Raw genomic sequence first — 25,130 nt, forward strand, 5'->3', positions numbered from 1 at the left:
CATCTTCGGGCGATCTATCCCCTCGCTCCGGGGCTCGAGCCGGTGCGCGTTGTTGGAAATATGCCCTAGAAGCAATGATAAAATAGTTATTATTATATTTCTTGTTTCAAGATAATCGTTTATTATCCATGGTATAATTGTTTTGAATGAAAACATAAAGGCATGTGTGGATATATAGACAAAACTATGTCCCTAGTAAGCCTCTAGTTGACTAGCCAGTTGATCAGGGATGGTTAAGATTTTCTGACCATATGCAAGTGTTGTCACTTGATGACTCGATCACATCATTGGGAGAATGATGTGATGGACAAGACCCAAATTATAAACGTACCATTTAATCGTGTCATTTTGTTGATATTGTTTTCTGCGTGTCAAGTATTCATTCCTATGACCATGAGATCATGTAACTCATTGACACCGGAGGAATACCTTGTGTGTATCAAACGTCGCAACGTTAGTGGGTGACTATAAACGTGCTCGATAGGTATCTCCAAAGGTGTCCGTTGAGTTAGCAAGGATCAAGACTAGGATTTGTCACTCCGTGTGACGGAGAGGTATCTCGGGGCCCACTCGGTAATACAACATCACATGTAAGCCTTCCAAGCAATGTGACTAAAGTGTTAGTAATGGGATCTTGTATTACCGAACGAGTAAAGCGACTTGCCAGTAACGAGATTGAAATAGGTATGGGGATACCGACGATCAAATCTCGGGCATGTAACATACCGAAGGACAAAGGGAATGGTATACAGGATTATATGAATCCTTGGCACAAAGGTTCAACCGATAAGATCTTCATAGAATATGTAGGATCCAATATGGACATCCAGGTCCCGCTGTTGGATATTGACCGGGGAGTGTCTGACGTCATGTCTGCATAGTTCTCGAACCCGTAGGGTCTGCACACTTAAGGTTCGGTCACATTTTGGTATGGTTGAGTTATAGGTGTTGGTGATCGAAGGTTTGTTCGGAGTCCCGGATGTGATCACGGACGTCACGAGGGTTTTCGGAATGGTCCAAAAACGAAGATTGATATATAGGATTGTTTCATTTGGCCTCCGGAAAAATTTCGGGCATTACCGGCAATGTACGGGGAGTGACGAATGGGTTCCGGGTTTTTACCAGAAGGGGGCCACCCACCCGGGAGAGAACCTAAAAGCCCATGGGTGGCGCACCTGCCCTTTTTGGGCTGGTGAGGCCAGCCCAAGTGGACTATTTCGGCCAAGGAAAGAAAATGAAGGAGAAAAAAAAGAGGGAGGTGGGAAGGAAGGAAGGGTCTCCTCCTTCCCAAACCGAATTGGAGTTAGAGTCCCTCCTCCTCCACTTCGGCCGACGCCCTAGGGGCTCCCTCGATCCCCAAGGCTAGCCCCTACCCTCATCCTATATATACTAGAGGTTTTAGGGGTTTTGTGACACAACTTTGCCACGTGCAACCCTAAACCTCTACTTCGTAGTTCTTCCTCTAGATCGGTTTTTTGGGGAGCTCGGGCGGAGCCCTGCAGGAGTAGATCATCACCATCACCGGCACGCCGTCACACAGCCGGATAACTCATCTACTTCCCCGTCTCTCTTGATGGATCAAGAAGACGTAGACTGTCATCGAGTTGTACGTGTGCTGAACGCGGAGGTATCGTCCGTTCGGTGCTAGATCGGGACGGATCGTGGGAGGACGGTGATTTGAATCACGAAGCTGTTCCACTACATCAACCGCCTTTCTTGACGCTTACCGCTTAGCGATCTACAAGGGTATGTGGATCCAATCTCCCTCTCGTAGATGAACATCACCATGATAGGTCTTCGTGTGCGTAGGAAAAAAATTGTTACCCATGCAACGTTCCCCAACACGCCTCGCCCCGATGCGGGGACTGGGGAGGCCCCATGTCTCCCTAGGGACACAATAAACATGATGAAATGGGGGCTACTTGAGCGTCCAAGGGGGGCTCCTGAGCATCGCGACTCAGGGTCCTTACCGGTCACAAGGCCACCTGCCTGCCGCCCTTGATATAGTCCGCGGACATTCGATCGTTATCAGGGGTGGTAGGGCTTGACCCTGTAGCTGAGACCGTCCATTCGGTCGCAAGCAACGACAGTTGGGAAATGTGCGGTATCGGGTCCTGGCGATGCAGAGTCGCTTTAGCGTCAAAAGGGGGCTCCTAAGCATCGAGGCTCAGGGGCCCTTCCAGTCATAAGGCCACATGCCGGCCTTGATATCGTCCACGGACATTTGGTCGTTATCAGGGGTGGTAGGGCTTGACCCCATAGCTACATCCGTTTATTCGGTCACACGCAATAGTGGTTGGGAAATGTGCTGGAATGGATCTTAGCGACGTAGAGCCGCTCGAACGATAAAGGAGGCTTCTAAGCACCGCGCCTCAGGAGCCTTACCAGTTACAAAGCCATTTGGCCACCCTGGTGTCGTCCAGGCACATTCGGTCAGTATCAGGGGCGACCGGGGCTTGCCCCGTGAGGCGCCTCACGATAGTAGGGAAATGCGCGGGACTAGGACCTGTCGATGTAGAGGAATAGAAAAGCCCTCAATCGGCCTCAGGAGAAGGAGTGCGCAGGACCTGCATCAACCCATCGCACATATGCATCGTCCTGCAATCCTTCCGGAACCTACTTCATCCCGTGACACTCTTACATAATAACGAGCCGAGGCTGTATACGCCTAGGGCCTCTCTAGGACGCGGAAGGGGACCATCCGACGCCTAGTGGAAGACCTACGCTCCATGTTGGGTAAAGACGGAGGAAATCAACACAGTCCACGAATGACTTCTGGAATCAGGCGCCTATGCCTCGGGGATAGGGACACTCGCGAGGCCAAAGCGTCCTCGCGACCTCCCATATAAACCCCATCGTGACACTCTCACATAATAATGAGCCGAGGATGTATACACCCAGGGCCCCTCGAGGACGTGGAAGGGGCCCACCCCACGCCTAGTGGAACACCTATGCTCCACGCTGGGTGCAGATGAAGGCAATCAACTTAGTCCACCAATGACTATGCCCGCACCTGGCAAGGAAACCCACATAGTCCACCAATGACTATGCCAGCCTAGGTGCCGGTGGCAGCGTTTTCTTGCTTTTTCCTAGATTTCTAACTATCTTCCGCTAGACTTACATCTATCAATTTTAAAAGTTGATGTTTGAAAAATGAAAGGGGGTGGAACTTTCTCTTACAAAATATCATATTCCTGGTTTTGAAGCCTCTTTTTCCGGTTGACATTCTCTGAGGAGCTAAACGCTCCGCACAGTGCCTTGGCACCAAGGAGAGAAAGCAAGGACTTGCCGTCCAAGGGGCGAACGTTTTCGGCGATCGACCCACGCTTGGGGGTCCGGATCGAAGCACAATATCACCACAAAGAGTCTTAGGAGGCCTTAGGGCATCCTGATGCGATGACCAAAGGAGTCGGAAGAGGAATCACTCAAGCGCCAAAGGGGGCTCCTCAGTATCGAGCCTCAGGAGACCTACCAGACATAATCCGGGACCAGGCCCCGCAATTTTGGAGTGGTGAAAGGGTCTCCACCCCATCCTGCATATAAAGCGGGCGCTACTCGGGAGGAGCTATGTCGGGACCCCGGACCTAGGCCATAAGAATCCAGCCTGTAACACATCGCATCTCTTTGCGGTCTCACGCACGGTTAACCCCACGGCTGCCACCTTACCTTAGCCGGGACCGTTTGCACCTTTTGACTCACCTATGCATTTGTGTCGCTAGCATTCCAATGTCAAAGAATCTGGGTCGACATAAGTAGTCATAAAATCAAGTGGCTCAAGTGTACAGAGACAGGCATCCATAACCCAGCAAAGCAGGTGTCGGTCATCAGCGACTGTAGGCGAGTCATGGCAAGGTACAAGGACTCCATTACAACGCGTGACATTACCCCGTAGGGACATACACAATAGCTAAGAAGGATACATGCCGGTCAACCAATGTTTCCGGAGCAGTAGCGAACTACCAAGGCTCGTTGGAATCACAAAGGGGCATTTCTGTGTATAGAGAGCTACTAACGGCATACGACTAGGTGTCGAATCCCATACATATCACAGTACATCACACGTACGCATGACATACTCGAAATGCATAGATACAACAATGGCATCACAACATAACCATACGACATCACAACATTTATTTAGAAGACTCGGAAGAGTCTTGCATAATATGTTCATATAGGTATGGGTCACATGACCCGACACTCAAGTCATACAAGCAAAGTGATACAAACCAAGCGGAAGCATTAAAGTTGTCTGAGTACAACTAGTTGAAAGGAAAAGGCATAAAGCCTGACTATCTACAGATCCCTTCTGAAAGGGGCCAGGTCGTAGCTGGGACACCAGCTACTCATCATCATCAGTGTCTAGAAAGAACCCACCTGTTGGCTCATTGGTATCCTCTGCAGCATTTATTAAGCAAACATTTGTACTCAACAAGAATTTAGAACAGATCTATCTACTCATGCACATGTACCAATAAGGGGTTGTGCGGCTACATGCAGCAAGCCCACTTTCACTCTTGGCTAAACTAAACTACAATTTTAAATGATTTTAAACAACTTTGATAAGTCGTACACGAGTCCACTACCACCACAACAATACAATATCATGGATTCCTTTCCGTCTCCCTACGGAAATTCCATACATGATATTCACGCTTATCTTGACACTTTTACGAGTGTCCATTAAAGTTATCTATGAACAACATATGTCTCCAAGTAGTCCGTATCCGCGGACGCGGCTATTCGAATAGATTATAACCCTGCAAGGGTGTACTTCTTCACACACGCTCTCGCCACTTATCGCCATGTGCACGCCATGCACCTCGGCAACCTTCAAGCGGAAGCCCAGCGAGGGAGTCAGCCACGACCGTTAACCATGCTAATACCTAGTCCAGGTTTATCGCCTTTTTGAGAGTGAACCCGCACGGAAGTCCGGCCGAGCTTTCCGCCACGGACCCAAACGATGTGCGCAGGGTTCCCAAGCCCACCATCCGGGTGCCACTTGGTACACTGTGCCACTGCCTACGGCATCATAGTCCACCTCTAAGGCCAGGACTATGCATGGCCTCCAGCATCACTATAAACACGAAAAACTACTTGCAACTCCTGGACCGAGTACTAGGCGATTAATAAGCCGAGGAAGTCAATTAAGTATCCGGACGTGTGGTAGTATCTAGTCTTGGATTACATACATGGACCTTAGTTCCTAAGGACGGTTCCAATGAAACAACCCACCATGTACTCCTACATAGCCTTTCATCGGTACCATTACCAAATCAGATTCGACATTTATTCTTTGTCACTAGAACACATTCATCCATTCCTGCTCATCACCCAGATGAAACAGACCTGACACAACTCTAGGTATAGCAAGCATAGCAGGAAAAGGCACATCATGGCTCAAGCAACTACCAGGTATGCTAGGTTGCAAGGTTTGGCTATTTACTGTGACAATGACAGGTCATGCAAAGGAATAGGTTCAACTATCAAAGTAAAGCATTTGAAATATTTTGTCCTAATGCAATATGTGGGAACAGGAGCAATAACATGGGATTATATCGGGATGATCAAAAGGGTGATTGCCTTGTTGCTCAGCACAAGAATTAAATCCGTCAGGCGGATATTCGGACGTATCGGGAAGGGTAGAGCCTACCGACATAATAACAACAATCAATAACATTCATATGCAACAATATGATGCATGATCATGGCATGAAATGAAATGTAGCATGAGCTAGTGTGGCTATCAAACCTTTGGTTTGATGCTGATTTGAATTCAAAATTCAAATATTAATTGAAGTAAGATATTTATCAGATTCATTTAATTGATTTGACGTGATGCTGTTTCATAACTTTGTTTGGCATGCATGAAAGTAGCACATTTGTGTTCATTGAATTTTTCTGATCAATTTGCATATATTATTTGTCAAATTTGGTGTTATATTTAATTTTCTATTATTTTCCAAAGTTTCAACATTTTTTGGAATTAATTTAATCAGATAATTGATTTATTGCGCCGGGCTGACGTAATCAGGGTCAACAAGGGATGGTCAGGTCAAACCTGACCAGTAGGGCCCACTGGTAAGTGGCTCAGGGGCGAATCCCGCGATGACTAGATGCTAAGTGGGGTTTGACCCACTCTGGGGCCCACTCACAATGGCTCTAGGGGGTGGATTAAGCTCTAATGAGCTATCCATGTCAGCCCCACTAAAGCCTTGCCAGTGGCGACCCTAAAACGTGTTGTGGTGCTCGGATTTGAGTGCCTAGAGCATTGGGAGAAAGCCCAGGCTCAGCCTCATCTAGCAAGGGCAACGAGAGGAGCAAGGGGTGGCCGGAGAGCACCGACGAAGAGCCATGGCGGCGACCGGAGATCTGGTTCGACGGCCACGGGGCTTGACAGCAGGAGAGAGAGGGGTAGATGGGGGAAACACTCTAGAGCTCACACCAATGTCGATGATAGGCTCAGGATGCTCGAGGAGGCGCTGGATCCGGTGAATCGACAACGACTTGCCGGCGGCCGAAGATAGAAGACGACGGTGATGAGGGTGATGCAGGGCTCGAGGGACCGTCTCCTCTGGTGGGGACGACGTGCTCGTCGAGGCGGAGAGGATAGCGTGCTTGGGGGAGCTTGCGGTGGCTGGAGGCGACGGCTAGCTCGAGCTCGAGCTCGGCTCTAATTGCGGCCGAGAGGGGGGGCACAGGGGAGCGAATGGGGAGAGGGAGAGAGCTGGAATGGGTCGCGGGGGCTTATCCCTTCGCGGCCAGCGCGACAGGGAGGCCAGACAGGCACTCAGGTGCATGGCCGCGCCGGAGGAGGCGGCGACCACCTCCTGCTGCCTACTGGTGCGAGGAAGACGACACGGGAGGAGATGGGCTGGGCCAGGTGAGCGTCAGGTAAATATTTTCTCATTTTCTTTCTTTTCTGTTTCTGTTAATTCATATCTAACACTTCTAAAATAGTGAAAATAATGTTGGGGCGTTAGTTGTAATATTTCCAAGCCCACATAAAGGATTCAACATTTTATAATAACCAGAAATACCTAAACACACTTAATTGAATATTATCAGTGGCTTTTGGTGGTTTAAATAAATGCCAAATGGATTTGAAAAATAAGTTACAACACTGAATTGTTGTTTCCAATATTTATCAAAAATGATGGACTTTTATGAAGGCCATTTTGAATTCATTGATTTGTCACAAGTTTTGAATTGAGTTTAATGTCGAAGTGCTAGGGTTTATCTTTGATTTCCATTTCCATTTTCAATGCAAGAATAAAACATGAGCACAATCTTGCTAATCATCATAGGGTAACTAGGGATGTGACAAGCTATGGAAGGGGCCGGCGCAAACCCACGAGCTAAGTACCCCACAAGCCCAGACGGGGGTCATTTGGTTTCACGCCAAACCAACAATAAATTACAAACACGCGTACTAATGAAGGGATGCATGGCCTAAGGATTCAGTTGGAGCGAGGAACGAGGCTATCGACCAAGCGTGCAGTGGCACGAGCGGTGCCTCGGGAGGAAGGGACCACCTAAGGGCCCTGGCCGCCGTTGCCCTCGAGCACTGGCTGGGAAAGTGACGGCCCCTAAGCTTCGAAGCCAAGTCGCAACAACCACCAGCGAGCAAACGATCAATTCCAGAGCGAAAGGGAAAACGACGGACGGCAAAGGTAATAACGCAAAAGCTTAAGGACCGATAGGGCTCAGTTCTTGATCCAACATCACAGGAGGAGGTAAACAGAACCTTGGGGTGCCTAGGGGGAGAGGCTGCCGACGTCGCCTTTGGAGCCTGTAGGCTCGGCGACAGAGCCCTCCTCCTCCCTGAGGCGGGCACCCGGACGTACCACTCCACCAGAATGTCCATGTGCGGACGTACTTCGTCCCGGAGAAGACGAGGGGATTCAGCGAACGCGGGCTCGATGACGCGCCAGAGGTCAAGCTGCGGGGCAAGGCGGCACAGATTGGAGAAGACGAGTGTCAGGCCAAGGCCCAGAAGCTCGTACGCGTCGGCTGTGTTGGACTCCTGCACGCGGGAGACGCCAGCCTCAAGCATCTCCACCACCTTCTGGAAGAAGGCGAGATAGCCCCCATCGTTCCTCACATTTGGCAACGCCGGGGCCTCCCGCACAAATCGACGCGTAGCGTCGGCCGCCTGGCTGGCGATGCCCGCAAACTTCTTGGCACGCTGGAACGCTATCGTCCAAGCGTACGAGCCTAGTCCTTGGAGGCCAGGTGTCGGGACCCTGATCCTAAGCCATAGGAATCCAGCCTGTAACACATCGCATCTCTTTGCGGTCTCACTCATGGTTATCCCCATGGCTGCAGCCTTACCTTATCCGGGACTGTTTGCGCCTTTTGACTCGCGTATGCAATTGTGTCGCCAGCAATCGAATGACAAGAACCCAGATCGACATGTCTAGTCATAAACCAAAGTGGCAGTTCGCACATGGACAGGCATACATGACCCAGCAAAGCAGGTGTCGGTCACCAGCGAATGTAGATGAGTCGTAGCAAGCTACAAGGACTCCATTACATCGCGTGACATATCCCCAATGGGGACAGACACAACAGCTAGGAAGGACATATGCCGGTCAACCAATGTGTCCGGAGCAGTAGCGAACTACGATGGCTCGTTGGATCACAAAGGGGCATTTCCCTGTAAGAAATGCTACTAAAGTCTACGGCTAGGTAATTGAACCCCATACATATCAAGTACGACACACGTACGCATGGCATACCGATATGTATAGATACATCGATGGCATCACAACATAACCATAAACATAAAAGCTTTATTTAAAAGGCTCGGAAGAGCCTCACACATAATATTACAAAGTAGGGGTCTCACGACCAATCATAACAGTCATTGAAGTTACAAGCCAGCGGAAGTAGATAAATTGTTTGAGTACAAACAAAGGAAACTAGAAGGCACATGGCCTGACTATACTACAGACCCACCCTAGGGCCAGATCGTAGCTGGGATACCAGCTACTCGTCGTCGTCGATGTCTAGGTAGCACCCTCCATTAGGGTCACTAACAACCTCTGCAACAAACTATTAAGCAAACGTGAGTACACGGGTACTTAGCAAGACTTTAGGATAATTATCTACTCACGCAATGTATCAATAAGGAATTGTGGGGTTTCATGCGGAAAGCCAGCATTTGACTCATGGCTAGACAACTTGCATTTTAAATAATTTTGACAACTTGATTTCTCGCACACGAATCCACTAACACCACAACAATACTCCATCGTGGAATCATTCCGTCTCCATACGGAAATGCCGTCCACGACACTCACGCTTATCTTGACAATTTTATGAGTAGCCATTAAAGTTATCTATGAACAACATATGTCTCCAAGTAGTCCATATCCGCGGACGCGGCTATTCGAATAGATCATAACCCTCCAGGGGTGTACTTCTTCACACACGCTCTCGCCACTTATCACCATGTGCACGTCATGCACCTCGGCAACCTTCAAGCGGAAGCCCAGCGAGGGAGTCGGCCACGACCGTTAACCACGGTAATATTTAGTCCAGGTCTATCGCCTATCTGAGGGTAACCCGCACGGAAGTCCGTCCGAGGTTTCCGCCACGGCCCCAAACGATGTGTGCAGGGTTCCCAAGCCCACCATCCGGGTGCCACTTGGTAGACCGTGCCACTGCCTACCGCGTCACAACGCACCTCTCAGGTCAGCGCTATGCACGGCCTCCAGCATGACTATAAACACCAGAAACTACTTGCAACTCCTGGATCGAGTACTAAGCGATTAATAAGTCGAGAGGGTCAATTAAGTATCCAAACGTGTGGTAGTATCTAGTCTAGGATTACATACACGCAACTCAGTTCCTAAGAACGGTTCCAATGAAACAACCCGCCATGTAGTCCTACATAGCCTTTCACCGGTACCTTTACCAAATCTGGTTCAACACACAACCTTTACTTACTGAACACATTCTCACAATTCTGTTCATCACCCAGATGACAGACCATACACAACTCTAAGCATAGCATGCATAGCAGGATAAGGCACATCATGGCTCAAGCATCTACCAGGTATGCTAGGTTGCAAGGTTTAGCTATTTACGGTGACAAAGACAGGTCATGCGAAGGAACTGGGTTCAACTAACGTGGCAAAAGTATTTGAAGCATTTGATACTAATGCAATAAGTAAGTGCAGGAGCGAGAACATGTGATTTATCGGATGATCAAAATGGTTGCTTGCCTTGTTGCTCAGTAGAGGGACAATATCCGTTAGTCGGATATTCGGTGGAATCCGGAGGAGCGGAGCCTACCGATAGAAATGACATCAATCAATAACAATCATATGCAACAAAATGATGCATGAGCATGGCATGAAGATGCATGGTGGTATGCTAATGTAGCTACCATTATTAGGTTGAAGTGGATTTAAATCAGATTCAAATATCACTTCAAACGAGGTATTATCAAATACCATTTTAATTAATTCGACCCGATGCTCAGATCAACTTGTTTTTAACATGCATGCGAATGATATGTTAAGTTGCTGGTTGTGATTGAACAATGTTTGATCATAGCATTTGAAGTGGAATTCAAATGATTTTCAAATTCCAACTCCAAAGCATTTATTAAATTTAACCTATTCATCATTTTACATGTTTGGTCCAGTAACATTTTCAAACATGTTTCAGATTCCTTGGATTTTTGTGATACTTTTTCATATATAAATTATTTTCATTGGAGTTACACATTAATTTCTATGATTTTTAGAAGTTTTGGGCATTTTCTGGAATTCTTTTAAATCAGAAAAGCTACTTATTGCGTCAGGCCCACGTCAGCATGGCGTCAGCCGTCGGCCGACCTGGTCAAGTCAAACCCGATATGGGGGACCCACTAGTAAGCCTCACAGGGAAAATCCCGCGCTGACCAGCCCCTGATTGCGTTTGTCTTGCGACTAGGGCCCACTGTCAATGACTCCTTAGTGTTTTAAACATGGATTAGCGAGGCCAGGTCAGATCCTGCAGGAAACTGACCAGCGGCGACCAGATCCGCGGCGGATCTTTTCCGGAGAGTTGCCGGAGATGGTTGTGGTGCTCGGGAACGAGGGCCGAGAGCACTGGGAGGATCCCCAGGCTCGGCCTCATCCAGTATGGGCCTCAGGGAGGACTGGGGAGGACCGGAGGTCACCGGCGACGAGCTGAGGCGACGGCTGGAGCTCGGGCTCCTCGGTCTAGTGGCTAGGGTGCACGAAACCGAGGGGAAGAAGAGGGGAAACGAGCGCGAGCTCACCGTGAAGGAAGTGGAAGGCTCGGACGGCTCGGGGAGGCGCTGTGGGTGACGAATCCAACGAAGCTAATTTTACTCTCGCACTCTGTTACCTAGCAACCTACCTAGCTCCCCAGGCCATATGTACCATGTTTGCACCTCCTAGATTCCCCTAGACACTAATGGATGAGCCAAAACACCAATGGAAATGTCATTGCATGTAGAGATCACCCATTAGAGCATGGTTCAGTGCCCACCCGTATTGTAGCTTGTCTATTTCTAGGAATTCGACAACCTAGGGCGACGGGGTTGTGTGCCCCGACGTTGCATCGACCTCCTCGATGATCAACCCTGTCATGCTCATACCCATTTTCCCACATATTCCCCCGACAAATATCGCTCGAGGGCCGCCCGTGGACTCTGTCCATGGCGCACCTTGGTCTTGCCATATAAGGCACCAACGGGCTCACTCTCACGTGAATGTCACCCACTCTCTCCCATGAAGCTCCTGCACCGACTACTCATCCTCCCAAGCCCTCCAACCATCTCCATGGCTGAAACCCCACCGATAGTATCTGCTAAAAATTCGAGAAGACTCAAGGTTCTCTATCCAGTGGCGTGCGTTGCACATTTTTCACAATCAGCACTTTATGTACTACCATTATTTTGTCCATTTCTCTTATATTAAAGCGCACTTCTAATACCTCTAGAGCATTAATTATAGCTCCAAATGGACAAATTAAAATTCCTATGTACCCTGTATCTCATGCCCTAATTATATATAATTTGTGGACATTTTCCCCAAGCCTTGTTTCTGTTGGTTCTATTAAATAGTCCCCATCCTCATTTACTTCATACTAGAAAACTACTAGGAAATTTATCCGAATTCCAACTCTACCGAAACCAATTTGTAAAAGTTTCCAATATGAGTGCTTCCACTCATTTTCGTAAAAATATATTCTATGAACTTCTTGCAGAATCATTATTACCTTTATTACCACCTTATTAAGCTATTCAAAAATCCTTATTGATCCAAATCCAGTAGTACCTCTTCAGTTATTTTTTATGACCAAATGTGTCGAAGAAAAATGAAATTCCTATTTTAAGAGCACTTCCATTTTCTTCCTTATAGTGTTGCTTAATATGGTTTGTTCTTGTTGCATTCCACGTTGATACTTGCACCGATACGGAAAGTAATTAGGTGCTAGTAGTTGGATACACAAGTGGGATGTGGTTATGCATCTATATAGAAACAAACGTGTTTTTCAAAGAACTTTCAAAAAACCCAGCGGGTGCCAATAATGCCCGTGGGAGATGTTGAGGTAAGTAACCACTTTAAAAAGAAGTGTTGTACCGAGGAAATTGGACTATGTGGTTTTTAAAAAGGGAATGGTTTAAGTTGTGACTGTTACTCCAAACTTACATGTACGACCACACTACCCCTTATGGGACGAGGTTTTGTTGATTACTTTGGTTGAAGCTAGCAGAGAGCCTGCATTACTAGTAGCAGGAGTTGTGTGTTCACTCTTAATACAAGGCCATTCCTGAATGGATGACTATGGATGTTTTCACACACACTGGGCATACCATTGTGTCCCCTCATGGGTGGTATGATGTGATGTACATCATGAGGGCGGGGTATTAATGAGTGGACTCTTTGTTTCGTATTGTCAACGGAAAGATAGTTTTTGGGTCCTTACCTTGGTTACCTAAAGTATCACGAGTTGTAGATGACACAAAAGTTCCCTGAGTCTTATGGGTAAAGTGTGCAACCTCTACAGAGTGTAAAACTATGCAAATATCCGTGTCCACGTTCAAGGATAGTTGGATAACTGCTCATGGGCTATGTCCATTGTTTTACAAAACTTGTGTGTGAATGGTAATACTTGAATTAGTCGGATGACTTGATAAGACGATTACAATTGAGTTGTTCAAAATCAGTTTATATTGATATTTGTAACCTCATGATGCTTTATTTCCAGAATGATAGGACATGATATTGCATTCAGAACAAGCCTTACGCAAAAGTACCTACTTACTGCTATACCATGCATTGTTTACTTTGTTCCAAACATGGAATGCTTGCGAGTACATCCAAAGGTACTCACTGGCTTGTCCCTTGATATTTACTTGGCGAGGAATGAAATAATAGGAATTTGATGAATATTACCTCGGTCATGTACATACAAATTGGGATGCTTCCCGGTCAGAATGCTTATACGGTCAAGGCATATGGCAATGGTCCAAGTTACTATTGAAGATTTCCGGTGTGAATGCTTATGTGTTGTTTGGCCTTCATGGCCCTTCTATGTAAGACTTGACCATGGTGGTAATAATTTATGTAAGATGGTATGTAATGGATGTAAGACTCTTCTTATTCAATTTTTGTACGTTTAGTTAGCATTGATAGATCACTGTGCATGTGCATTCAGTGACTTCGACTTATGAGTCAAGCTCCTCATATAGTTGGTAACAGAGCCATCGTAACCATAGGAAGCCTTAGTTAGCATGGACCTTAGTTAAAGAAATCTATTTTTCACACCCTTTAGGCCACTTGAAAATACTTATATATTTCACACCTATTCTAAATTTTCAAAGAATACAAATATTTTGCCTTACCACTTCCACCATTATGTCTCCTGGCTCTCCTTATCTTCTTTTTGAAAACCTTGCAAACGACCGTTTGTTCCCATATGCCTCTGACCACTAGATTCCTAGTAATATTCGTGGATAACCTGGAAGGAAGCCTTGTTGCCACATGTGTTCCCACTCCTTTTGAATACAATATTGGCGACAACATGACAAGATGACACCAACATGAGATACCTTCTCACAGTATGGGGACGTTAAGACTTGGAAGATGGTGACACCTTCGATGCTGCCCCAGGTTGATGCAACCTTGGGCTACGATGATCGGGGCGTAAGATATAATCATGATATACATCCCTAATAGAGCAACCATGTCCTTACCGTTGTTGTATCGGCAACCACTGGTGGATGAGATCCTCCCCAATTGGTCCACCTAACCGTATTGAGCACGAAACCGATTCACTTCACACCCTGCTATTGGTTTCGATATTATCATCAATATAACCAATAGCTTGGAGCTCTACCATGCGTTGTTAATGTCATTGCATAAAGGATTGCCTACCTAGAACCGTCGACACCTTAGAAGATAAAAGGGATTGTCATGATTATGAAGCTAATCGAAGACCCAGTCAATGGCGGCCACAAGGAACCACCTCCGCCCGCCAGATCACTAGGTAAGGAGTTGTCAATGATTATCTACGAACCAACCCAGATCATCTCATCGAACAACTACAAGAGACGTAGTGACATTTGAGAAAGACCCACAAGACCGAACGTTCTTGTATTTGAGATATGAAGCCAAGCAGGGCCACTAAGTCCGAGTACCATAGGGTACGATAAGTCGTGCATCCCCTACGCAGAGTCGATTTCGTGTGATGGTTCACCTGAATTTGTGTCATGCTTGTTTTTGACAGTTCTATGATATAAGTCACACTTTTTCCCTAGACAAAATGTACACGACTATATGGCCTATCTTATCTTAATGCTTATGTTTGGCCATTCCGGCACCTGTTTCATTGCATTTGCACCATAAGGCCCCCTTTAGGCACACTCTCTATGCTACTTTTCCAACTTACCTATAAAATTAACAGAACACTAGCAAGACACGATGCACCAAGGTTTCCACCTTGACAAACACTTAGCAGAAAAGACTTTGGCGACAAACTACTCAACCAAGTAGAAATCAGTGGAGTTATGCCTGTCCCTCAAGATTTTAAACCCTTCCCTATACTAACCTAGACATCACAAGTTACCACAGCTAAAACCCTTAATCACGTGCTTAAAACACGAGTTCGGAAGAGAACCAGTTAACCTTCAATAACCTTTGCTTAGCACATGGTTAATTATAAATCTAATGATCATAGTGAATGAACACATTACATTCTCAAGCTATCACTCGAACTGATGAAACCGTAGGGAGATCATTTTGATAATACATGATTAGCAGACAAATGATGCGATGTGTCTATAATATATGTCCTAAGGAAATAGATGAGGCGCTTTCACGGATTATGAGACTTTCATGATGGTAGATGAACTTCGTGGAACAAGTTAATAGAGTAGTACGAACCTTGAGTTAATTGGATTTAATAGGACTATTATGACCAAGGTGAAATATTTGGAGGTGTAAAAGTTTGGCTTCACTAGATGGTATTGATAGGAAATTGGTGATGTTACAATAATGACTTGGAGGAATAAGTAGGAATTCTCGCTAGACATAAGATCCATATTTGGAATAGGTGATCCTAATAAGGTGTTGATGAAAGGTATGTCTACATGGTTCGGAGTAATTTGGATTTAGTCCAATAATTTCGACCATGAAACCATGTTTCTTAGTGGAAGATGGCCTTGGAAATTGTGTTATATATCGAAGTTTATTTAGGGATAAGATGATCATTTCAAAGGATTTGGGAGATTATAGGCACTTTATAAGCATATGTGGGAAACCATAGAGATTGGGTTTATGGAGTTAATGGAACATTTAATGTACGATGGAATAGATGAACCATTGGATTGGATTCATAGGAAGGAAACAACATCTTGGATTGGTGTAATACATGTTTCCTTAGGATAAAGATGCAATACCTTGGACCTTGAATAGACTAGCGGAGCACTCCGATTTGTAATGTTTTATTCAAGCTTAGTTGCTTGTATGCTCCACCCGAGGATTTTTACATATGGATACATGCGATATGGATATAGGTGACATACCTGATCTTTATTTAGTCCTTCTATTGAGAGACATGAAAATTTGAATAGTATGACTGTTGTTTGGAGACGACTTATATGAGACAATGCTTTCGGTCGTATATGGTGTTTCTTGTTTGGAGAAATAGGTAGGAGTATTGGCATCCAAGAATAGTGTTGAAGGATAAGATGATAGACCTCCACTCAAATCCTAAGATTGTTGAAACCCCTAAGCTTTACCGAGCCATAACATTGTCGGATTATGATTGTAGGATTTGCCTCGAAGTTAAAATGCTATGGCCAATACTCCACCTTGATTATCGCCAATCTTGTCTGTAAAGAAGGTGGACACAAAGAACTAGATTACAAAGGACCACAAACCTCTGGTGAAGTAACCTATCGGAACTAATGCCGCTCAATTCACAGATCCCATAAGCAGAACATTTATGAGATACTTGGAGAAATACAATGTTCTTCTCATGGATGACATACTTGTTGATCCAAGGAGAGTAAGGAGCACCCCAGTCCTACTTTGGATAAGCCCCCAAAGCACCGACTGCCAAGTTTCTCAAGTGTATAGTTTTACCTGGAAGAAATAGGATTCCTTAGATTTCCCTACCTATAGTAGAAGATATTCTTACCCAGGCAAGATGAAGAACCATTACGGTTGGGAAACCACAACGAAGATAAAAAAACATGAGAGGTCAAACACCACTCGCTTGCCAGTTACCTCAACCAAACTATGTCAAGCAACATCAATGTTCAAGCAAGATGAAACCGTTGGATATCTAGTGCAATAAAAGAGTTCCTTGTTTCAAAGGTCATCTCTTAGTTCCTTACTAGGAAAGTACTGAGAAGATAATAGCACCCCTCACTCCACCGCCTAGATGTATTAAACTGAGAATGACTTCCCAGCTCTCTCCAGAGCCTGGAATGAATTGGAACACTTGTCAGAAATTTATAACTAGCCTCTTTCGGTCCAATCAAGGACGTGACTCTCACTAGGTCATAGTGAACCACCTGCCAAAGGTACCCCTCCTCACTTGTCCAAACCTCAATCCTTGGAGGATAGATGGATATTCTAGACTTTTGGATAGTCAGCTTACTTAGGACCCCTCAAAAACCTTCTCAAATGGAAGAGCTCCTTTTGCTACCGAATCTCTATCGTAAGCCTTAGGGAGAAGGCTCAACCCAATATTTTGCCACCAATGAGTATGAAGAGACAAGTTAACCAAACAATCGAGGACATGATGAAAGTATGCGTCCGATATTACGAGGATAAATGACCAAGAAGCAAGCAGAGTTATCTAGAGAACGTGTGTGGACAATTTACTCGAGCAGAAGATCTCAATGAGAAGCCTACACCAACAAACCTCAATGCCCTGATAGTTGAAGACCACGTGTGTCGGAAGATCGTCTGCTACAGGGAGGCCAACTATTAGTGTACTAAAGAACTAGCCCCTTAGCCTACTGCCCGACAAGCCGTGCCGGGACACGAAGCGTCCAACACAACACCAAGGATGAAGGCCAAGCTACCGGCAAGCCGCCTTGCCGGTGAAGCAGACCTGGTAGACCTCTTGCCCGACAAGCACACCACTATGACTTCACTGGTCTGCCTCATCAGGATGACCGTTATCATCTACGAGGTGTCGAGCGGGCATGCGGTTAGGTGAACCTTGTCAAAGGCATGTGGCAGCCCAAGGGATTTACATCATCTTTAATTACACCCATCCCTAATAATAGGAGGTAGTTGGGCAACGACACAGAAGGAGAGGCGACTCTTGCCAGGAGACGTTGCCAGTGCGACACCTCACGATCAATTTAATGTGCTTGTCCTACTCTTTAGGGGTTAGGTTTTTTCCACTTTAGCTTCGGTGAGTAGTTTTGGCCGCTATAGGACCTACTATTTAACCCATGTAATGACCATTTCAGCCACTCTCGTAACCCCTTGACCTATAAAAGGAGGTCCATGGATACCTATACAAGGGTCGACACTTTGTTCATTTGCACGCATAGCTGCACTCCTCGAGCATACTTGCCGGGCTGTTGTGCTCATGACGGGGATATAACACCTAGGTATACCCAAGCTGAGAGAACCCATCTCCAAGATATTTGGGGCCGACTGCACCACTCGGGCCGGCTGGCGGTAGCCGTCCCATCTGGCCGACGTGCAGCAGTTCGACTAGCGGCATTCGGCCTGGACGGGTGGCCCAACGCCAGCCGGCTGGTCGGCTCCCGCCCCATCCGGTCGTACCCACATACTTGACAGGACATGAAGTACGATGCGGAGGTTCTCATGCCAGTAGTGCGCTCTGACAAGCTAGGTGTGGCCACGAACGCAATGATGTGAGGGTCAGCGAGGCTACATGGGCCCTGTCACTATCAAGCCAGACCGAACGAGACGGCCATGTAGCCATGGGCAACCCTACGTACTCCCCAACGACCGGCGCGTTAGCTGCCGAGACAAGTGGCTAGCGGGCCCCCGACCGGACAAGTCCCGATAGCTGGCGGGCCCCATGGACAACCAGAGAGGCTAGAAGTCGGGTTCCACCTCCTACTTTCTCCCATAACTGTACATCCCACGCTGTACTATAAAGCCTAATCTTAGCCCCAAGAGAGGGGGCTCTCCCTACATGTTAACACATACGCACGAGAGAGAAACAAACACACCACTGAGGTGGCGAGGCCGACAACAAGAGATCCATCCCCCTCTCCACGAACAACTCGAGGAGCACCATTTGGATTGTGATCCCCTATATTCACACTGGTAGAACTAGCGATTTTGCCTCACTGGAGGGCCCTGAACCTAGGTAGATCAGGGTCATCGGCCGTTCCCAGACGCCATTGCTGCCCGTCGTCCCCAAACCACGACAGTTGGCGCCCACTTTGGGGTCGGCAGCGACACCGGCCGGAGTAACATTCCGAGTGGGACCCTTGACCCCTTTTGGCGAGCGAGTGGTGCATGGCTTGGTCGTGCGCTACGGCGCGCTCGACCACATCAATGGAAACACTCTCCATCTCGAGGACGCAGACTTCCCCATCGACGGCTCCGTTGTGTCCTTCGGCTCGCATCACGTCTACCTTGCGGTCATTAATGATAAGTACCCCACCGAGGTGCTCAGATGCGACGAGCTCCCGCCATCCGGAGACAGCTGTCGGATTTCGGGCTCCGCAAAACCCCAAGGATTCGAACACAGGGGCGCGCGCGGAGGCCACTTAATAGATTCGAGTCACCAGACATGATACTCGGTGAGCAAGGCTAAGAACCCACATGATGGTGAGTAAGACAAGGGATGCGATAGTTTACCCAGGTTTTGGCTGCTGGGAAGTGTAAAACCCTACTCCTGCTTTGGTGGATTGCCTCTCGTGGAGGTTGGTGAGTAAACCAGTACAGTGTTCTTCGGCCTCCTGAGGTTAGGTGGCCTCGGCGGTGTGATGGTGGGCGAGCTCATGGTTAGGGTTCCGATCCCCCTCTACGAAGCGAGCTATCCTCTATATATAGCGGCGGCGACGGTCCTGTTCCCTTATCGTTTCAGCGGGAAGGGATCCCACAATGGCCAATTTTAAAGGGGACAAGGGAACGTGCTCCCCTGTCCAAAGGTGGTCCTCACTTGCAAAGTGGTTGTCAGCGCTGCAGGGATGACGTCCTCCCTACTGGCGAGCGGCAGTGGCTTGGTTATACAGAAGTGGAAACCTTCAGGCCCCGCGTACGTCTTGGCCTCCCTTTGTACCAAAAGAGGTGGGGACTACACTACTCTGCCATCTGCGGTTCGCATGTCCTCCTCCTGCGTCACGCTTGACTCCTGAGGGTGGGCTTTCCCTCGGAATGTCCGCCGCTCCGGAGGGGTCCTAAGGAGGCCCCCTATGGGGCTTATTGTCGTTCCTCCTCATGAGGGCTGGCCCATAATGAGGGCCTTGTCGTGCCTGCTGTTGCTTGGTCGATCAAGTGGGCCAGCCCTGGGCGGCGAACAGGCGAGTCTGGGTACCCCCGTCCCAGAACACCGACAACACCGACCTCTCTGGCAACATCAATGACCTGTGTGACCGCGTGGAGGTGCTAACGGCCATCTCGCTAGGCAGTGCGTCCGGATACCGGACCCCACTTCCCGCCATGATGGACACATTGCACACCCCATCCCTGTGTTGTGTGACTCCGAAGTTGCTACCGATGAGTTTGACAGCCACCGCCAAGAGCTGCTCCATGAGGTGGAGGCATTGGAGTGTAGCCAGCACAAGTTCGAGGCCACTCGGGGCGAGTTCAACGCGGCCCACGGCCTCATGCCAGCTCCCCGCGGGCCCACCCAGTTGGTGGGCGTGCGGCGCCGCGGCGGCACCTTTGGCCAGGAGCTTGCTGGCGGTCATCCCATCTATGACACCCCCGTCAAGAACGTGCGAGCTGCATCGGCCTCCCTTAGTGAGCTGGCATGGCTCAAGGGGTCATTCCGCGATGCACAAAAAGAGCACATACACGCCCTCGTGGAGGCTACCAATGCACAACAGGACCAGCTGGATCAATCATACCGCGACCCGGCCTGCTCTCGCTCGAGGACCGACAACGACCAGTCGACACCTGCCAGCCCGCGACTGGTCGTCGGGAAAATAACCACGCATCTTCCCCTGCCGACACCAACCGTCGCTGCGACAGCCGGTATGCGGGCAGCGGGGGCCGGCGAAACCGCAACATGTCGGTTATCAATAGCCACGTGAACGAGCCGACTGGTCAGGGCAACCGCGAGCCGGTGCGAAGGAACCAATGCGAGGAGCAAGATCGGAAGGCCGCGTAGCCTCCACCCCGTTGATTAATGTCCGAGCTTGTCGGCCTGCATCAGCTGGACGACCAAGACGTTCGTTTCCTGTTGGAGCGCCTTGCGGAATCCCAGGTCATTGAGGAAGAGAGCACTACCGAGTACTGACTCATCATGCTTCGGGCCCCGCATCCTCAAGGAGCCATTCCCCAATGGCTTCCCCTTGGCGTGCGACACCCCCAAGTACAACGGCTCGACCAAGCTCGAGGATTGGTTGACTGACTAAACCACCACCGCGAGCATTTCTCACAGCAAGAAATGCGTAGCAGTATGCAATGCCCCCTAATGCTGCTCGACTCGGCCCGGACCTGTATTAACAGCTTGCCGGCTCGCAGTGTCAACAGCTGGCTGGACTCCATGTGGCATTCGGGCGCAACTTCATTGGCATGTACAAGCGCCCCTGCCGGCCCTGACAACTCGCCCTGTGTGTACAGGGCCTGGCCGAGCTACTCTGTGACCACCTCACGCGATGGACAGAGGTCCGCAACTCCTCCGAGGGCGTCCATGGAGTGCAGACGATCCAATACTTCATCAAGGGTCGCCGAACAGTCACCCAACTGAAGCACAAGCTTATGGCCCAGGAGCCGAAAACCTTGGCACAACTGATGGCCATCGTCGATGAGTATGACATGTCCGAATTACGATGAAGCTCCCGGTGCTCGCTGACGCAGCCGACAGGCCAACCGTGGACAAACCGGTTGCCGCCCCGGCAGCCGGTCGATCCTAATCGGATCAGGGAAAGCACAAGACCGACCAGACGGACGCCCGCCAGGGCACCCGACAAGTCGCGATTGTCGAGGACGGCTGGATGGCCGATGGACAAGGCTCCAGCCAGCGCTAGTGCACCAACGACGGCAAGATGCCATGGCATGCCAAGTAAGGATGGCAATTTTACCCATGGGTACGGGTACCCGCGGGTACCCTACCCGTATGGGCAAGGTATGGGTACAATTTTATACCCATGGGTAGTACCCATACCCTACCTGTTAAATCATGGGCAAGGCATGGGTATTATTTTATACCCGTGGGTATACCCATACCCTACCATATATACGTACATGTGCCCTACCCGCATATACGTACATGTGAAATTTCTCCAACAGTCGTTCAATGCAGCCCAAATAAATGACCAGTAGCATACGCATTGGCAAAGATCGGTCAAAATATGGCCGCTTTAACTAGAAAATAGAGCTGGCCGCTGGTATTCTTGGTAGCTTATCTCCTCGTATTCTTATCCCTCAACTAAGGATCAAAATTCCAGGACCTTCCCATCTATTCAAGCGACAGCTTAGGCTTCAATTTAGCATCTCCCATCGTCCCCGTCTCTAATCATGTTGCCTCCTTCCTATAGATCATCCACCCATCCTTCTTCTCTGTCTGTTTTCACGCCGGCGATGACAGGAGCACGACAGGGCTCACGGCTAGCCAGTTGGCGGCACATCGGTGGTATCGAGGTGACGTGCGCGCCAGCAAGAGGTTGATGCTAGATAATTTTGTTTTGTCTATGTGAGATTTTTTTGTCAATATGCTAATTATAAGTTTAAACATGTCAATAATTTATGTATTATTTGATCTACCCAATGGGTACCCGATGGGTATGGGTACCCGTAGGGTATGGGTGTGGGTAAAGTTTCATACCTGCGGGTAAGGGTATGGGTAGAATTTTGTACCCATAAACTATAAGGGTATGGGTTTGGTATTGGTCTACCCGACCCATACCCTACCCATTGCCATCCTTAATGCCAAGTGCACCTTCGAGGCCATGCTTAACAGGCCCTGCAATCCACAGCGAAGCCAAGCCGACAACACACATGGCCCGCCAATGCAGCTGGTTCACCAAGATCACATGGGGTGACGCCCTGCCGCCCGCTCCACAGCCGTTCCTACCGCCGCCTCCCGTCCTGGGAGTTGGCGGTGCCGGCGATGACTAACCCCAGCATGACATGACCTACATCATCTTCACCACTGAGGACGACGACAAGCATAGGCAACACAAGTGTGCACTAGAGGTCAATGACATCGTCCCGCCGGTCCCCAAGTACATGCACTAGTTGGACAATCCGATCACGTGGGACCGCGAGGATCACCCGACTGTGACGCTCACGCCAGGCGGCTACGTACTGGTCCTCGACCCCACCTTTGTCTCCAGACGGAGCACTTGCCACTTTATGTGGGTGCTCGTCGATGGTGGTAGTAGCATCAACATCCTCTACTACTCGACATTCTGGAGTCCGAGATCTAGCTGACTTGGACAATATTCCACGCCATCATTCTCGGCCACCCTTGCTCCCCAATCAGAAAGGTCAGCTAGACGCGTTGTTTGGCTCGTAGAAGAATTTCGCCGCGAACCGATCTGGTTCGAGGTCGTCAACCTCTCCAGCTATGTCAGTGTTCTAGGAATGGGGATACCCAGACCTGCCTGCCTGCTGCCCATGGCTCGCCCACTTCATCAAGCAAGCTAACGGGCGCGGAATCACTCAAGGCAAGGCCCTCATGAGGGGCCAAGCCTCACGAGGAGCAACGACATCAAGACCTGCAGGGGGCCTCCTCAGGACTCCTCTGGAGCGGCAGATATTCCAAGGCGAGTCCCGACCTCAGGAGTCAAGGATGACGCAAGATAAGGACAGGCGAGGAGCGCACAAAGGGGTGAGGCAGATTCCCCTTTAGTGCAAGGGAGGCAAGGACGTACCAGAGGTTCCGAAGGCATCTCCTAAATGTTTCCATTCAGGTGCAACAAGACCATGGCCGCCCGCTGGCAGGACGGACATCATCCCTGAACCCGCCCCTGCAGGGCGGAGAGCCAGTTTGCACGCGAAGACAAATTTTGGATAGGGGAAGCACGTTCCATGTCCCCCTTCGAAATTGGCAGATGTGGGATCCCTTCTCGCCGAAACGATAAGGGAAGTGGACCGGAGCCGCCACTATTTATAGAGGGTAGGTTATTTCGTAGAGGACGCCAATTATTTCATTCAGGCATGAGTTCCACGCAAGGCCACCAAGCCTGTGGAGGCACTCAAGAACAGTGTACAAGTTCCTCCACCCACCTCACAGAGAGGCAATCCACCAAAGCAGGAGCATGGTATTACGCGCCTCAGCGGCCCGAACCTGGGTAAACTATCCTCTTCTGTGTCTTCCTCACCATCGAGTGACTTTCTTGTTGTACTTAGCGAGTAGCAAGCTAGGTGAGGCGATCCAGAGAGAGATCTTCGTACACGCCCGTGAGTTCGAATCTTTATGGTTTTGCGGAGCACAAAATCCGACATTTGGCGCGCCATGTAGGGGGCGTTTTGAGGTCTTCTCCGAGCTTCATCTTCCCTAAGTCCCCTGCCACGATGACCGGCGCCCAGCATGCTTCTTCGAACCTCCACGAGCTGGCCTCCAACCGTCATACCACAACGGCTGCAACATGTACCGACGTTGTTGTACCAGGCGGCTCATGCCAGATCATCAACATCACCTCCACCGTCGAGACCACCCGCGCCGCACCAACTTGGCGGACATCAACGAGCACGAGGCATTTTAGATGGCGAGCGAGATGCTCATTCAACGACCGACACAAGGGGGCTTTGACGCTTGGGCAAACCACATCATGGAGTTGATCGACATCGCCTAGAAAGACATCGATCCCACTCTTCTTCAAGGCCGCAGGCGCCAGTCTCCGGGAGCTCGCACCTCATGCTGGTCCCCGAGCCTGCAAGCGACGGAGCCCCTCCTGCACGGGGTGGGGCCGAGGGAGATGCGTTGCATGTTGCCCTTCTCCTCCTCCAGATCCCGGCGGCCGGCCGCGAGGCGTAGCATGCCAGCAACCACCAGTGGCGCGACGAGAACTGCGGGATGTTCGATGCACATACCACCGTGCATCACCAAGACCCGGTTGGCCCCCGACAACCCGGAGCGGCTAGGCAGGAGTGCTCCCTCAGGCGTAGCCAACAGCGGGCGACAGAGGCGCCGGCGCGGGCGAGCTACGACAAGGGACACACGCCAGGGCACCCAGGGGAGTAGTCTGCACCGAGCAACACCGGGACCAACCAACGGCGGCAACAGGAACATGTGGCTTTGCACGGAAGCCCATCGTAGGAAGATCTTTCAGCAACACGGCCGGAGGCATCCCCCTCCGCCACTGAGGACGACCACCACTGTCGCGTTGATGAACGGCTTTGGAGGTCGATCGAACGCCTACATGGAGCCCTACGTACCGGAGTATGCGATGCCGCCTTACCTTCCCGACAAAGAAGAGCCTCAAGCGCCCACCCCGGGCGCCTACTCTGCTCAGGAGTAAGGAGAGCCCTAGAGGC

The sequence above is a fragment of the Hordeum vulgare genome, chromosome 4H, assembly GCF_904849725.1.
Source record: "Hordeum vulgare subsp. vulgare chromosome 4H, MorexV3_pseudomolecules_assembly, whole genome shotgun sequence".
In the NCBI taxonomy this organism is placed as follows: Eukaryota; Viridiplantae; Streptophyta; class Magnoliopsida; order Poales; family Poaceae; genus Hordeum; species Hordeum vulgare.